Here is a 16,193-nt window from a genome sequence, read left to right as displayed (position 1 = left end):
CTCCTCACCCTGGACACTATAACTATCAACCTCACTATGCCTTCACTTCCTACTAAGCCCAAACCAGTTACTATGCCCCATGCCCACCTTGATCCTGCCCACTCCCATTATCTGTGCCACCTTTCTTATCCTTGTCAATGGCCCTTCCGATGAGAACTACACTCACCCTACAAACACCCTGATCCTCCCACCCGATTCCCTCTTCACACTGTGTTGGTCACTTCCTACCATCAACACCCTCAGTTCTCCATCATAGACTCATTTGGCACCACCCTATTAAACATTCTGTCCTCACCCCTTCCCTGTTCACTCCCCCTCCTTCATACCTTCCACCCTTCCCATTCAAACCTTCCATCTTTCTCATTCCCGACACTATATCAAATGGCACCACTTCTTATTACAGTGAAGGGAATTGACTGAACGCAATGGAAAACAGTCTAATCCAAAACTTAACTTCAATATGAAACAGAAATTTCATTAGTAATTTAAAACACAAAGCTCAACATTGGAATGTAAATAAAGATGTAAAGCACTGATACTCTGTTCATTTGTCTTGTGATGTTATCCCTTTGGTGGATTATTGTCTTTCAATTTATTTAGGAGTGCTCTGGATCGTCCATAAAATTTGTTCCATCGTTGTTTCAGTCTGCAGCCTGAATACGGATGATATAAATTGGAGATGGGTGATAGAATGAAGGAAGGCTCAATTATCACCTACAATGGATTCCAACTTTTCAACCCTTCCATGTTAAATCTTTTATCCTTACATTTGCCCCTATTTCTTTCTCTCTTTCTTTCTGAAACTACCTCCATTTCTATAACACTCTAAGAACTCCAACTCAGAGTGTTTCAGCACTGTCCCTTTCCCCATCTTTGGCAGTCATGCCTTCAGCCATTTAGGCAATAAACTCAGGAATTCTTCGCCTTTACACCTCTCTGTGCTCCTTTAAGACAATCCTTAAAATCTATCTTTTTGGCCAATCTTTCAGTTGCCCCTTTTAATATCTTCATCTTGGGCTCTGTGTCAATTGATGTATTAATATGTGCCTTGGGAAATTTTCCCACATTAAAGGTTCTCTTTGAAGTTGTTGTTCCCAGATACACGTTATAGATGCATTCTGTCTTTGGGCATTTAACTGTACTCAGCTCTCATAGAGGCAACAGAAACAAAAATGTCGCCAAACACTTTGTTGTGCTACATGAGGTGCTATTATTTGCTAACTCATGTATGCAAATATGAACTCGTTGCAATCTATGTTTCAACCTTCAGTGCTCAGATCCTAAACAGTTTTCAGATAATAGTCAGAAGGGACCATATTCCTGTCAGAGCATCACCTTCGTAATGGATTTAGGTTCACACTCACTCTCTATCAAAGCATCAATACAGCACAACCTTATCACAAATTAAAATAGTCTTAGCACAATTCAATGAGTGAACTGAAGTGCTCTTTCAACATTGCTCCTCCAGTCAGCTAAAACTGTCAAAATATTCTTGTCACAACCTGAAAGTTAAAGTACTCTTTCTCAACCTCATTTTAACACTGAAGTAAACTATGTGGAAAGATGTTCTCTCCTGCCCTGTGTTGGCTCTGATTTTAACCTCTGTTTAACATTCTCTTCACATAGCTTTGACGTTGTTGCAAAATGAGTCCTTTCTGTGAACCAATCAAACATATTTTGCTTTCTGTAATCCCTCACCATGTCAAGAGGCAGCGTATGCTTCGAATCATTAAAAAGTAAATCCTGCAAATGACGGAACGGGGAAAGAATAACAGAAAAGCGCCAGGAAACACTCAAGAGGTACGCCAGTCTGGTCCAGCCAACAGAACTGTAAAATAAGAGAGAAACAAGATCATTAATATAATCCACGAAGAAGAACAGAGGTGGAAATAGAAAGGAAGTATTCGCACTGAAGAACAACACAGTCCATAATGCTTGCTTGTCTATTATCACCACAGAGGAAAAATGACCTACTTTGTGTTTCCAGTTTTTGATTCGAATGTTACGATTTGTTGTTACCAGCAGTTTCCTCAAAATACCTAATTTTTTGGGGCCTAGTTTGTGACATCGGGCACAGCCTCTTCTCTAGCGGTCAGTACCTCTTCCCGAGATTGTTGTTTCATCCTGGGGTGCCTTTTCATAGGCAGCTGCAAGTTTAACCATGTGGTCATATTCCATGTGAACCCAGGTGAATCCTTTTGTCAAGCAGATCACCGTCACTTCGCAGCCTTCAAACAGGACTAACTGGAAAGGAATCAAACCCTGTAGTACAAAAAAGAATGCTATCACTGCTAATGCTATTCTGGCTGAAGTCATCCAGGATTATGGGGTGAGCCAGACTTAATGTTGGAATTTACCCACTGTAACAAAATCTTCTCAGAGAAGGAAGCCGCTATTTTTCTTCAAATTCATTTTGAGCACAGATTATTTCTCCCACCTCATTCGTAAAGAGAGGTTTTAGCAGAGGTGTCCTTGAATTTCAGGATGAGACACTTCAATTATGTGGAAATGCTGGAGAAGTTGGGATTTCTTTCCTTAGAGCAGTAAAGGTTAAGTGAAGATTCAATAAGAGACTTATATGTTTTATATATCACAGAGCTACGCAGACATGACATTATTCTCGAAGGACAGAATTTTCCGTTCTGAAATCTAAGTTTGGAGGTGGGGCAGAAGTCAGACTGATTCCTGCTCAGGTGGGGCGGGACGGCTGACAGTGCGTAATCTTGTGCTATTCATTATGGAGCATCATGAATCTCACGAGGGGGGACAGGCAGGAAGTCACCATCCCTGCAATTACCTTATGGACTTGAAAGTCTCCCTGTCAGATTTATTGAGCACCGAGAAAGCCATTCACTCACCGCAGGCCAGGACTGGGTGTACTTAATATCCCAGAGATATTCAAAATTCAGTGAAGCTTCCTTGGAGACTATCCTCCAGGCTGTCCAGAAAAGGTATGAGGTGCTGTATTCCCGAATGGCAGTGTCTGACCACGGCAGCTTGGACAGAGGTCGCAGTGGAGGTTAGCATCCATGGGGCCCACCAGAAATGCCCAGCAGTGTCGGAAGACTCCGCCAGGGTTAGCAGCACCGTCTCCTCTCACTGCAAGCGGGCACTCATATAAGCAGACTTGATGGGCTGAATGACCTACTTCTGCGCCTATGTCTTACGGTCTTATCGGGCAGCCTAAGTGTGCGAGTGCACAGAGATGTCACACAGAAGTTTGGGTTGCAGCATTCACTAGCAGATGGAAAAGGAGCCAAAACCCCTGCGTAGCTTCATAATCTCATCCTCAGAGGAGACTGGGTCCATAACATATGAGAACAGGTTATCAACATATAGTGGCATCCTATGTTCCCTTCCCCCACTCCCCTGACTTATTTCCCTCCATCTCCCTGAAGACCTCAGTGCTATAGCCAGAGATTCTATCGCCAGGGCGAACAGAAGCGCGACAGTGGGCACCCCTGTCTTGTACCCTGCTCAATGGAAAATACCCCAAGCTCAACGCATTAGTACATACATTAGCTGTGGAGGCCTTACACAAAAGCCACATCCATGAGATAAACTTCTGCATGAGTCCAAATCTTCCAAGCACCTCAAAAAGATACTCCACTCCACCCAGTTGAATCCATATCCATGGATGTAATTACCTCTGGCTCAGGGCCGTAGAAGGGGAAAGAACCCTCTACAAACTAGCCAACAGTTGCCGCCCCTTCACTAAGCCTGTCTGGTCCTCTTCAACTATACTGCACATGTGACTCTAATCACAGAGCTAACACCTTAGCCAATAACTTGGCATCCACTTTCAGCAATGAGATGGACCTGTATGAACCACATTCTGTGGGATATTCATCTCTTTCCAAAATGAAGGAGATGGAGGCCTCTGAATGAGTGTCGGACAGGGACCCCGGAGCTAAAGCATCGTTAAACATATCTACCATTAACAGCACCAGCTGGTCTATGAACCTCTGATAAAACTCAACGGGATACCCATCTGGGCCTGGACCCTTACCCGTTTGCATCAACCCAATCGCCCTCAGTACCTCCTCTGAGCCTAACGGGGCCTCCAACTCCTCCATACTCTCCCCCTCTATCATCGGGAAAGGCAACCTGTCCAAGAACTCCGCTCCACCATGTCTGACGCCCTCTCCAGGGCTCTGATTATAAAGATCCCTGTAGAAAGCTTCAAAGGCTGCATTCACTTCCCTTGGTGTGGTCACCAATCTACCACCCGAGTCCCTGATCTGCACAATCGCCCGTGATGCTGCCCGACACCTCAGCTGGTGCGCCAGCAGATGGCCTGCCCTCTCCCCATGCTCAGATACTATACCCCTCAAGGGCCACAGCTGACCCACTGCCTTCCCCGTGGATACCAGGTCAAACTGCATTTGCAGCTGCTTCCTAGTTGCCAGCAACCACTCCACCACTCTAGGCAAGGATGCATTGCAACCTCCCTCCAGGTTCCCCTGTTCCTGAGGGAGTCAGGGAGCAGCCATCAGGTCCCCGCTGGGAGGAGGGGCACCAGCCAGGCACCCCAGGGACTTCATCCCAGGACACTCTAAAGGTGCCCTGCCACTCCACCGCCTCTGTGCCAGTGACGCCATCGCCTCTTGCAGGTCAAGCCAAGGAGGGTTAACGTGTACCTGTGCAGGAGACCATTAGCAACAGGGCATACCAGTCAGCAGGCTGCCTCCACCTCAGCTGTGGATGCCGGGGCTGTACCAAGATGCCGTAATTAGAAAAGAAAGGTCCAGAAATGTTAAGGGCACAGAGGTGGCAAGGGTGTTAAATCACAGTAAATATCAATCACAACTGTAAATATGTTTATAATGACACCATGTCATGCTGCCAGTTGCTGGAATAATCATGTGCATTTAAGGGCTTTGCACTCCATTGGTGGGCACCCAGAGATGACGTGGGCCTATTCTATCACCATTTATTATGTTGCTTCATCTGTTGTGGAAGGTATGGGAACTGTGCAGGAGGCATCCTCGAATATTACTGCTGAGTTTGAGGTTTTAATATGAATCTGGCCACGCAGAGGAGTCGGGGAATGGAAGACTTTTTCAATATTGGAAATTGTCAGTGAAAACCTGGGAAGATGCTTTCTTTACACTGATCCATTATAAGTGACTAAATCGTGACCCTAGAGCAGTCTGTCACTCAGATCAATCACTAGCCTTTCATGAAGGCCGCTCAGAACCAGAGTGAGCATTGCTAACTTAAAGGCAGTGAATGGATAGTGTGACGTTTTGAACCCAGACTCATCGTGGATATCAGCTGAGTTAAGAACCCACTATTACATCCAGCATTCCATCACGCAAACAGGAATGCTCTAATAGCACTAGGAAAATATGTAGTCAATACATGTAGTTCTGTAGAAGGATCATTCAATCTGAAACATAAGTCTGTTTCTCTCCACAGATGCTGCCAGGCCTGCTGCGCTTATCCAGCATTTTCTCTTTCTATTGTAGCTAATACGCACTTGCTTCTGTTGCAAAGCTTGTAATTCACATTCATTGATGTCATTCTACAAGTTATGTGGTCAAGACTGCTTGCTTTCACACTTTGTTGTCAGCGTCTTTACTCTTTCATCTGTTTAGAAAACTTGCTTTATCTGCCAGATGCAGTAAGTGGTGAGGACAGACGTCAGCACAAGTGAGTGACAGGGTGTACCCTGCCGCCTGGGACAAGGTGCAAACGTTATTACTCGTGCACATTGCATAAGACACTTGTTATGGGCAGGTAGTGCAACCATTGATTCAGGTGGCGAGCATTCATTATCGAGATCCACTCTCATGGAGTGTGACATTACCTGTGGGCATTCAACTTTGGCGATGAGTTACAACAAGAACTTGCATTTACCTAGCACCTTGAACATAATAAAACATGTCAAGGAGCATTATCAGACATAACACTGAACCACATTAGGCTAAATTAGGAGTGGGGACTAAAAGCTTGGGAAAGAGGTAGATTTCAATAAGTTTCTTTAACAAAGGGGAGGGAGGTGAAGAAGAGGAGAAATATTGAGAGGGAATTCCAGAGGTAAGGGCCGAGGCAACTGAAGGCATGCCCGTCCAATTGTGCAGCAAAATAAATCAGGAATTTACAAGAGGCCAAAATTGGAGGAATGTGTTGCAGGGTTGGAGGAATTGCAGAGGCAAGGAGGCTATCGATAAAGGGATGAGAATTTAAATTCAAAGTATTGCTGAACCAGGAGTCAATGTAGGGGAGAAGGTACTGGGGTGGTGTTGCCAGTAATAAAAGCACGAGAACGATATCACAGCATCTAAAATAGGCCAGGTTCAGCTACATTTATGAACTTCGATGGAATTTTCTACCTTTTGGTCCATTCATACACAAATGCTGGAATTTTATGGCCCGGCCAACGGCAGGGACCAACGCGGACAGAACAGAAAATTTGGAGAGGCAGCCAAAAGTCCATTGACTTTCAGTGGGACTGGAAAATCCTGGCCACAGGCAGGACTGGAAATCCCGCCCAAATAGTATCTGAATTTTTGGCGTATCTATTTCACCTTGGAAGTTGACAGAATTAGTGAGAGTAAGATGCGGTCAGCAGAGTTCATGTTTATGTAGTTTGTAAGTTGGGGAACTAGCCAGAAAGGCATTAGAATGGTCAAACCTGGAGGTGACAAAAGCTTCAGTAACAGGTACACTGAGACGGGAGGCAATCGGTTTAACGTTTATTGATCTTGAATTTCAACACAGCTGCCAACCAATAAAATGGTCGTTTTTAGCTGGGGTACATAAGACATTGGGTGGGATCTAACCAAATTCATTCGAAGTGTGGTAGCAAGCAGGAATCGGCAGATGTTTCCAATGGCCGACCCAGCGAGGCCGTCACTTGTATCTAATGTTAATTAGGGCACTTAATGATACCCAACGGGCTTCACGCTACAAATGAACGTCCCACCGGCAGATTCGCTGGGTCCATGCCTGGCAGCAACCGCGAAAGCAGGAGAGCATCAATTAAACCGGTCCCACGGAGCAAACCCCAGGCAGCACACACCCATGCCACCGTGCAGACCAGCTCCACGATTCGGAGATGTCAACCTGGCCAGACTGATGGGCGCGGTCAAGTCCAGATAGGATACCCTGTTCCCCTGAGAGGGTCAGAGGGTAAACCACAGGTTAGCCAGTGCCGCCTGGGAGGCAGTGGCAGCGGCCTTCAGCTCGGGGAATATCACCATGAGGACCGCCACCTAGTGCAGCAAGAAGCTCAAAGACATCCACTGGGCTACACAGGTGGGTTGGCACCAGGCCCCTGGCACTGGTCTCGCCTGCTACCCCATCTCCATAATGCACCTGCACCTGGCATGCCCCCCCCAGCACAATAACACAACGTGCGCCAGGAGACCCTTACACCCACCAACACACATCACCCATGCCCAGCAGTGCTGCACCCGCCTGTCCCACCATGCCCCCCCTCCCCACCCCAGATGCCTGAAACATGCTGCTCACGTTGCCCCGGCTGTGTCCCCACAGGAGATGTTGGCCCACAATACTCAGGAAAGGGCCCAGATGGGCACCTGGGTACTAGACCTTTGGGTCCTCACCCCCCACGAGAAATGGGGCCTGGAGGTCACGGGGATAACCGAGGACAGAGCGGTCACCAACGCGAGCTTGGCATGAGCCGCAGAGGTCAGTATCCACCGGCCCCCACCCAGATGACCTGTCGCATGCCAGGATGATGATTCTTCCCTCCGACTAACCATATACACATTCCCCCACAGGGTCTCAATCTGATAACGGCGGCCCATCCGGGGTATCCCCCCTCCCCCGCCGTCCAAGAGAACACCTCGGAGAAGAGCTCCGAGGATGCCAGCATTGAGGCACCACAGCTGTCATCCCCACTCTCCACCAGCACAGGCATACACACCTCGGTGGATAAAAGTCGTGGACAGACCCCTTAGTGTCCAAAGATGTGTGGCTTTCATGGGGTTATGGGGCTGGAGCGGTGGCGGGGAGGGGGTGGTGGCTTCGGTAGGGAACACTTTCAGAGGGTCGGTGCAGACTCGATGGGCCAAATGGTCTTTTTCTGCACTGTAGAAATTCTCTGATTATCCGGAGCTGAATCCAGCTGCTCAATCATGGTGACACCCAGGGCCCCACAGGCACCGATTGGTAGAAGGGACCACTGGCGCTGACCCGGAGTCTCCCACAGGATGACGACAGCGGTTATCAGCTCTCCGGAGTACATCTCCTTGACAACGCAGCATGTTGGGGTCAGCGCTCGGAACAGGGGACTCACGCCAGGGGCACCAAAGGCCATGGCACATAGTATGCAGCAGCCTGCCTTCACCTCTGATGTGCATCCTGAGGATACACATAGACGTAGCGGTAGAGACTGAAGGCTAAACCGATATAGGGTCACTGAGAGGGTACTGGGGGGAGATGGGGGGCAGGGGATTGTGGACAGCACCATCAGGGGCTAGGGATGGTTGGGGTCATGATTGTACACCATTAAAGAATGTCACACCCAAAACATGTGAAGCATCACCACGGGACAGCCTGCAATCCCCTCCCATGTACCATTCGCCCTCCCCCGACTCCAACCCCCTGGGCTCCAAGTTACCAGACTGGGTCGATTGGTGGGTGGAGTGGTGGTCAGGGGGGAGAGAGGGCATACTGTGACGCATGGGGGGAGGGCACAGATGGGGGGGAATGATGGGTGGGAAATGGAGAGGGGGGGAGTTAATGGACGAAACCACATCCTATGAGAAGCGGAATAGGATGAGGGCCTCCCTGGTTCTCCAGGAATGCCGGAGCCTCACCGCTGCTGCCTGTCTTCCACCCTCCAGCTGGAACCGTGGGTCCTCCCCCGGGATCATCCTCCAGCCCCTCCTGGACCAGCTCCTCATCGGAAGTGGCCACATGTTCTTCCTCATCCAGCTCTTGCACGCTGCCCCACTGCTGTGTCAGGTTGTGGAGGGCACAGCAGATCACCACAAAATGGGCGTCCCTCCAGGGGGGGGGGCCTGGGCACTGGACCACACATCCTGTATCCCAGACACCTGCTAGGAATGTGACCTGGGAGGGGCGCTGGTTCGCTCCCCAGTCCACACACCCACTCCCTGGTCACAGGGATGTCCCCAGAGCTGTAGCCCATTCTTGGATGTTCTAATATTGGCTGCTGCCTCTGTGGTGTTGCTGCCTCTCGAGTTCAGGGCAAGTGAGATGCCTCATGGCCTGATTTGGATGCTCGGCAATAACAACTGGCTGCTTCATGGTACGTTCACCCACAGGAATCCACGGGAGCGATGAAGTGCTCGCATTACCAGAATGACCAAATCCCCAGTAGCGATAGCCTTCAGCTGTGCAGCCAGCAACCGTCACGGTCAGTGGGAGTTAAAGTGACCATCACCATATTACCACGGACAGGGCCCTGTCAGGTGGGTGGACAAGCAGCAGCTGGACCTGCCCCCATTATGGTTATACACGATCCGCAGGTGGTATGGCGGACCCACGGGTACTGCACCCTCTCGTCCCCCAGATCAGGGGCGGCCCCCCCAACAGTGACAGCCAACCCCCCCCCTGACTTAGCCCGACCACCAAGCTCCGCAGTGTCCATGGCACTAGCCTTGCTGGGATTATGGGGTGGGAGAAGGTATCACTGGCAGGGAGGTTGCATTGGACAGGTAGATGTGCACACCATCACATACCTTCCCCTTGTGTCCACCCATCCATTGGAGGGAGAGAAATTTATCCAGCCGACTTCTCCGTGAATGCCCTGAGTTAAAGGGCATTGTTTTTGACTTGTCTTTGAAAAAAAACACACCCTCCTTTCAGGGTCCCAGGCTAGTTCGCTAACCTACAACCCACTAGTGGGACCTGCCTTGACCCGCCTGGAGGTTGGTACCCCTCAACTCTCATATGTCAGACTCCAAAGTGTGTCCAAACTGAACCAAGCAAGCAGGAACTCATTTTTGTGCAGAAACACAAGGAACTTACATCTCAGGTGCAAGCCATTTGGCTCAACAGGTCTATGTTGACCTTTATGCTCCATATGAACATCCCTCCACCTTAGTTCAACTCAACCTATCGCCTACCCTTCTGTTCTTTCTCTTTCCGATACTTATTCCATAAAGTTATCAACGCCATTTGCCTCAATTACTCCTTGCAGTGGAGAGATCCACATTCTCACCACTCTCTGGGTAAACAAGTTTTGTAACCTGTTTTGATACATGTTTGTAATAAAATACATTTTTTAAAAAAAGGTATATTAGAAACTCCTGGCAAGGGCAGACATCACAAGTGAGTCCCCATCATTTACTGGTGTTTCTGCCAGTCTCTTACTGGAACCCCTCTCTGGAATCACTCTTCGTCGTTCACAGGAGATGGTAAAAGACAGACAGCTTTGGAGCCTGGTATTTGCAGGACAATTTTGTGAGAGGTGTTCCCTTGCCACAAGGTAATCGCCCTACAGTAACATTCCTGTGCAAGGCTGAGGTTTACATTAATTGGGGACTTTACCGTTGCTGAATGCTGGCGTGTGAAATGAGAGGCAGTCCTACCATTAGGCGTTATGACGCCGGAGGTCAAACTAAGAAAGCTGTCTCCTCCCTACCCCAGTGGCACCTAAATGGCGGATTAGTCACTATTTAAATGTTTACTTGGGTATCTATTGCCTCGATCACACAAGCTGTTGTATCTGCCCTTCCAGCCCCCGATACTGCTGTAGCAACACTAAGTTAAATGGGATCTGTGTGCTGTCTCTGGGATTTGCAGTGTTCTGGGTGCGATTGATTGCAAGCATGTGTCCAACTAGCACCTTCAAAGTAACAAGATATTGACCATAACAGGAAAGGTTTTCACTCATTGATGCCGCAAATGGAGTGCAATGCTAAATGTTAGATCAGTAAAGTGCTGGCCAAGTTTCCAGAAACCTGACATGAATGTTACATCTAACTAATTATGGCTTGGCTGACATATTCAACAGGAATGAACTTGGAGGAGGTTGCTTTTTCTGAGTGTGCTCATCTGTTGAAATGTGTTGAATTAAGGCTCCAATACTTTGCACTCATCTTAGCACATTTCCCTCTCTGGGACATCAATGAAGTTCGAAAACATGAACAACAGACCTCACAAATCAATAACAGTGCATTGTTTGGTTATGTAATAGAAGGAAGGTTTGAGCATTTGATGCAAAGAGTAGGATTGCAAATAGCCAGGCGCAACGGATGAATTACATGCAAATTGGTCTCTGCACCATGCGCCAAGCCGATCGCAAGTCACTCTACTTGTTCTACCCAGCACAATCTTGCCAGGCGAGATCCACATCTGAATATCTAAATGAAGCTAATTGCTCATTTAAATACCTGGACACCGGATTCACCTGGCAACCGGGACTCACTGGCCGTGCCAGGGAGACCTCGCCTGGATGTCATTTAGTACTGATCCATACAAACGTGGTCCAGTTTTAATGGCACTTGGGAGGGTTTCTCAAACCATGGGAGACCCCTGTGGGTTGGGGACAGGGCAGGGTGGTACCTTGGCACTTCCCCTGGTATCCAGGCATCTTGGCACTGCCAGGATGGCAGTGCTAGGATGCCATGGTGTCTGGGTGTTAGGTTGGGCGGTGCCAAGTAGAGAGGGTAAGGGGGTTTCCCAGGCCCTTCCTAAGGTTGGGGGGTCAAAAATGCTGGAGGTACCTGAATGGGGGGGGGGGGGAACGATCGGGGCTGCCGGACAAAATGGCGCCCTGATCTGCAAGAAGGAAATTCCTCTACATGTGGCCTTGGGGGGGGGGGGGGGGGGGGGGGGACTCCCTGAGGCAAAAAAAAGGCAAAGTGCCATTGGATAACATGGAGTTTCTCACCCCTACACCTGCTAAACGTATCATTCAGCAGACTTTAACTTCAGTCTTCATGTTAAAAAATTGTGGAAAATCACTGGGCCTGCATAAAATCAATCACTCCAGAACCAGGATAAATTTGACAATATCTCATGCCCCAACCAGAATTGGTGCTCCTGACAGCAATAAATATTGGCGATAATTCCACTCCTTACGGCCACCAACAGATATCCAGATGCACATGGCAACTCCCCAAAATTATTAAATAGCAGAGAGCAGCTCCCGAGGGTTAACTGACCCACTGAATAATTTAAATTCTTAGTGTAACATGTAAAAAGTAACAGTTCATTGATTTTATTTTTAAGTGCCAACTATTCCCAGTGCAAATACAGAAGTCCAGAAGTTTGGCTGTGCAGCATCTATTTTCCATGTGTTAACCAGCCTTCTGTATGGCAGCAAGCAAAGTGCTTGCTCATTGTGAGCTCAAAGTGCAATGCCTGCCTAAGCCTAATTGGTAAAGGCCAAAATATCAGGCTGCCGTGCCCACACTTGAATCTGGTTTTACATCTTTTGCATATGCAAATAATGAGCCTAATGTCTGCTGAAGCCCCCAAGCAGCAGATTAGTTGTCCTCGATATGCCAGCTCAATATGGAAGACCATAAGACCATAAGACATAGGAGTGGAAGTAAGGCCATTCGGTCCATTGAGTCGACTCCACCATTCAATCATGGCTGATTTCAACTCCATTTACCCGCTCTCTCTCCATAGCCCTTAATTCCTCGAGAAATCAAAAATTTATCAACTTCTGTCTTAAAGACACTCAAAGTCCCGGCCTCCACCGCCCTCTGTGGCAATGAATTCCACAGACCCACCACTCTCTGGCTGAAGAAATGTCTCCTCATCTCTGTTCTAAAGTGACTCCCTTTTATTCTAAGGCTGTGCCCCCGGGTCCTAGTCTCCCCTGCTAATGGAAACAACTTCCCTACGTCCACCCTATCTAAGCCATTCATTATCTTGTAAGTTTCTATTAGATCTCCCCTCAACCTCCTAAACTCTAATGAATATAATCCCAGGATCCTCAGACATTCATCGTATGTGAGGCCTACCATTCCTGGGAACATCCGTGTGAATCTCCGCTGGACCCGCTCCAGTGCCAGTATGTCCTTCCTGAGGTGTGGGGCCCAAAATTGCTCACAGTATTCTAAATGGGGCCTAACTAATGCTTTATAAAGCTTCAGAAGTACATCCCTGTTTTTATATTCCAAGCCTCTTGAGATAAATGACAACATTGCATTTGCTTTCTTAATTACGGACTCAACCTGCAAGTTTACCTTTAGAGAATCCTGGACTAGGACTCCCAAGTCCCTTTGCACTTCAGCATTATGAATTTTGTCACCGTTTAGAAAATACTCCATGCCTCTATTCTTTTTTCCAACGTGCAAGACCTCGCACTTGCCCACGTTGAATTTCATCAGCCATTTCTTGGACCACTCTCCTAAACTGTCTAAATCTTTCTGCAGCCTCCCCACCTCCTCCATACTACCTGTCACTTAGAGTGGGGGGGTTACTTAAAGGACACAATTCCCGCGATCCCTCCCCCATCCCCACGCCCTAATTTTCTAGCTAGTAATTGCTGGCACCTTTGACAGTAGCATCAACATAATGTCACATTGCATAATAGTTCAGACGGGCACTTCAGTGTTTTATTGAAGGAATGTTGCATTGTTGAGATACTGTGCTTTAGAAGAGGAATGAAAACTGTTTGTGAAAGATTAAATATTTAATGTCCAGCAGAGGGCAGCAGAGCGGAGCTGCTGATTGGCTGTAGCGGGGAAAATTAGCATCAGTGCATTGCGGTCACTGTATCTCTAATGAATATAATCCCAGGATCCTCAGACGTTCATCGTATGTGAGGCCTACCATTCCTGGGAACATCCGTGTGAATCTCCGCTGGACCCGCTCCAGTGCCAGTATGTCCTTCCTGAGGTGTGGGGCCCAAAATTGCTCACAGTATTCTAAATGGGGCCTAACTAATGCTTTATAAAGCTTCAGAAGTACATCCCTGCTTTTATATTCCAAGCCTCTTGAGATAAATGACAACATTGCATTTGCTTTCTTAATTACGGACTCAACCTGCAAGTTGCAACCTGCAGAAAACTGTTTGTGAAAGATTAAATATTTAATGTCCAGCAGAGGGCAGCAGAGCGGAGCTGCTGATTGGCTGTAGCGGGGAAAATTTGCATCAGTGCATTGCGGTCACTGTATCTAGAAGGTGGTTTGTGGAGGAGCTGTTATCAAGTGACAGTTAAACCCCAAACACTTCTTCAGTGTTTCCCTCCCTACCTCCTCCTCTAACCAAAAAAAAACAATCACTGTAAGGATCCCAGCCGAGTAAAGATCAAGAGGGAGACTCGAGAGCAGGTAGAATTAGAAAGAAGTTGAACCGTGAAGTCACAGCCTGCAGGTAAGTGATTGGCTGGTGACTGGTAAGTTGTTTTTCTTTTCCCTGAGGTGTTCTCGTGTGGAGCGCAGTAGTTGCTGAGTGAGTGCTTGCTGAGAAGGGGAGTAAATTTTTAAGAAACTTACTGTTGGGAGTTTCCAGCTGAATCCGGTCGGAGTGAGGACAGAGTGAGTGCTGGGTAAGTAGTAAAGATTTAATTTGTTTGTGCGGGCCCATAACAGCTGATTGCTGTTCTCGTGCGGGGCACAGTGGTTGCTGAGTGAGTGCTTGCTGAGAAGGGCAGTAAATATTTTAAAAACTTACTGTTGGGAGTTTCCAGCTGAATCCGATCGGAGTGAGGACAGAGTGACTGCTGGGTAAGTAGTAAAGATTTAAATTGTTTGCGCGTGCACATTACAGCTGATTGCTGTTTTTGTGCGGGGCGCAGTGGTTGCTGGTTAAGTGTTTTATTTTTACCTGTATTTAAGTTGGGCGGTTCCTAAACCCTAGACACTGCACTTGTAGTGTCCCCCACCCTTCCACCTCCTCTAACCTAAGGGGTTGAGTGAATAACAGGTAAGCTCTTTCTTTCTTTGTCTTGTTTCATCTAGAGGGAAGGCAGTGCAATGTTCCTCCAGCAGAATGTTTGAGGTGAGGGATGCCGTCAGTGACCTTGCTGATTTCACCCATCTCCAGCTCCTCAGAAACCGCGTTAAGGAACTGGAGCTGGAGCTGGATGAACTTCGGATCATTTGGGAGGCAGAGGTGGTCATAGATAGTAGCTTCAGGGATGTAGTTACTCCGAAGAATCAAGATAAATGGGTGATGGTGAGAGGGGCTGGGAGGAAGCAGTCAGTGCAGGGATACTCTGTGGTCGTTCCCCTCAGTAACAAGTATACCGCTTTGGATACTGTTGAGGGGGACGACCTACCAGGGGTAAGCCACAATGAACGAATCTCCAGCACTGAGTCCGTCCCTGTGGCTCAGAAGGGAAAGAGGGAGAGCAGGAGAGCAATAGTTATTGGGGACTCGATAGTTAGAGGGACAGATAGATGGTTCTGTGGCAACGAAAGAGACTCACGGATGGTATGTTGCCTCCCGGGTGCCAGGGTCCATGAAGTCTCGTACCGTATTTTCAGAATCCTTAAGGGGGAGGGAGAACAGTCACAAGTCGTGGTTCACATCGGTACCAACGACATAGGTAAGAGAAGGGACGGGGATTTAAAACAGGAATTTCGGGAGCCACGGTGGAAGCTGAGAGTCAGGACAAACCATGTTGTCATCTCTGGTTTGTTGCCGGTGCCACGTGCTAGCGAGGTGATGAACAGAGAGGAGTGCAGATAAACACGTGGCTGCAGGTATGGTGTCGGAGGGAGGGTTTCAGTTACGTAGATAATTGGAGCACATTCTGGGGAAGGTGGGACCTGTACAGACAGGACGGCTTGCACCTGAACCAGAGGGGCACCAATATCCTGGGAGGGAAATTTGCTACGGCTCAAATTAAACTAATTTGTCAGCGGGATGGGAAAACGAGCTGTAGCCCAGAAGCCAGTGTTGAGAGTAGTTAGGTACTGAGGAGGGTATCAAGGTCACAGGAGTGTACTGGCAGACAGAAAGGTGGGTTGAAGTGTGTCTACTTCAATGCAAGGAGCATCCGGAATAAGGTAGGTGAACTTGGAGCGTGAATTGGTACTTTGGCCTACGATGTTGTTGCCATTACGGAGACCTGGTTAGAACAGGGACATGAATGGTTGTTGGAAGTTCCGGTGTATAGATGTTTCAGTAAGAGTAGGGAAGGTGGTAAAAGAGGTGGAGGAGTAGCATTGTTAATCAAGGATAGTTTTACGGCTGCATGAAGGCAGTTCGAAGGGGATCTGCCTACTGAGGTAATATGGGCCGAAGTTAGAAATAGGAAAGGAGCGGTCACGTTGATAGGAGT

The 16,193-nt window shown here is 48.0% G+C and overlaps 1 long non-coding RNA gene across 1 annotated transcript in view; it reads right to left on the bottom strand.

The window, feature by feature from the left end:
- Positions 1–340: 340 nt before the first annotated feature.
- The window catches only part of LOC140426563 (uncharacterized), a 52,535-nt gene continuing 36,682 nt past the window's right edge, over positions 341–16,193 (bottom strand). The window contains exons 2-3 of the long non-coding RNA XR_011948230.1: positions 1,699–1,828; positions 341–653 (exon numbers count right to left, since the gene is read on the bottom strand). This is a non-coding gene — a long non-coding RNA (uncharacterized lncRNA). The remainder of the gene's footprint in view (positions 654–1,698; positions 1,829–16,193) is intronic.

This window comes from Scyliorhinus torazame, chromosome 7 (genome assembly GCF_047496885.1).
Source record: "Scyliorhinus torazame isolate Kashiwa2021f chromosome 7, sScyTor2.1, whole genome shotgun sequence".
Lineage (NCBI taxonomy): Eukaryota > Metazoa > Chordata > Chondrichthyes > Carcharhiniformes > Scyliorhinidae > Scyliorhinus > Scyliorhinus torazame.
Note: the sequence above shows the minus strand (reverse complement) of the source record. Positions and strands in the feature narration are given on the sequence as shown.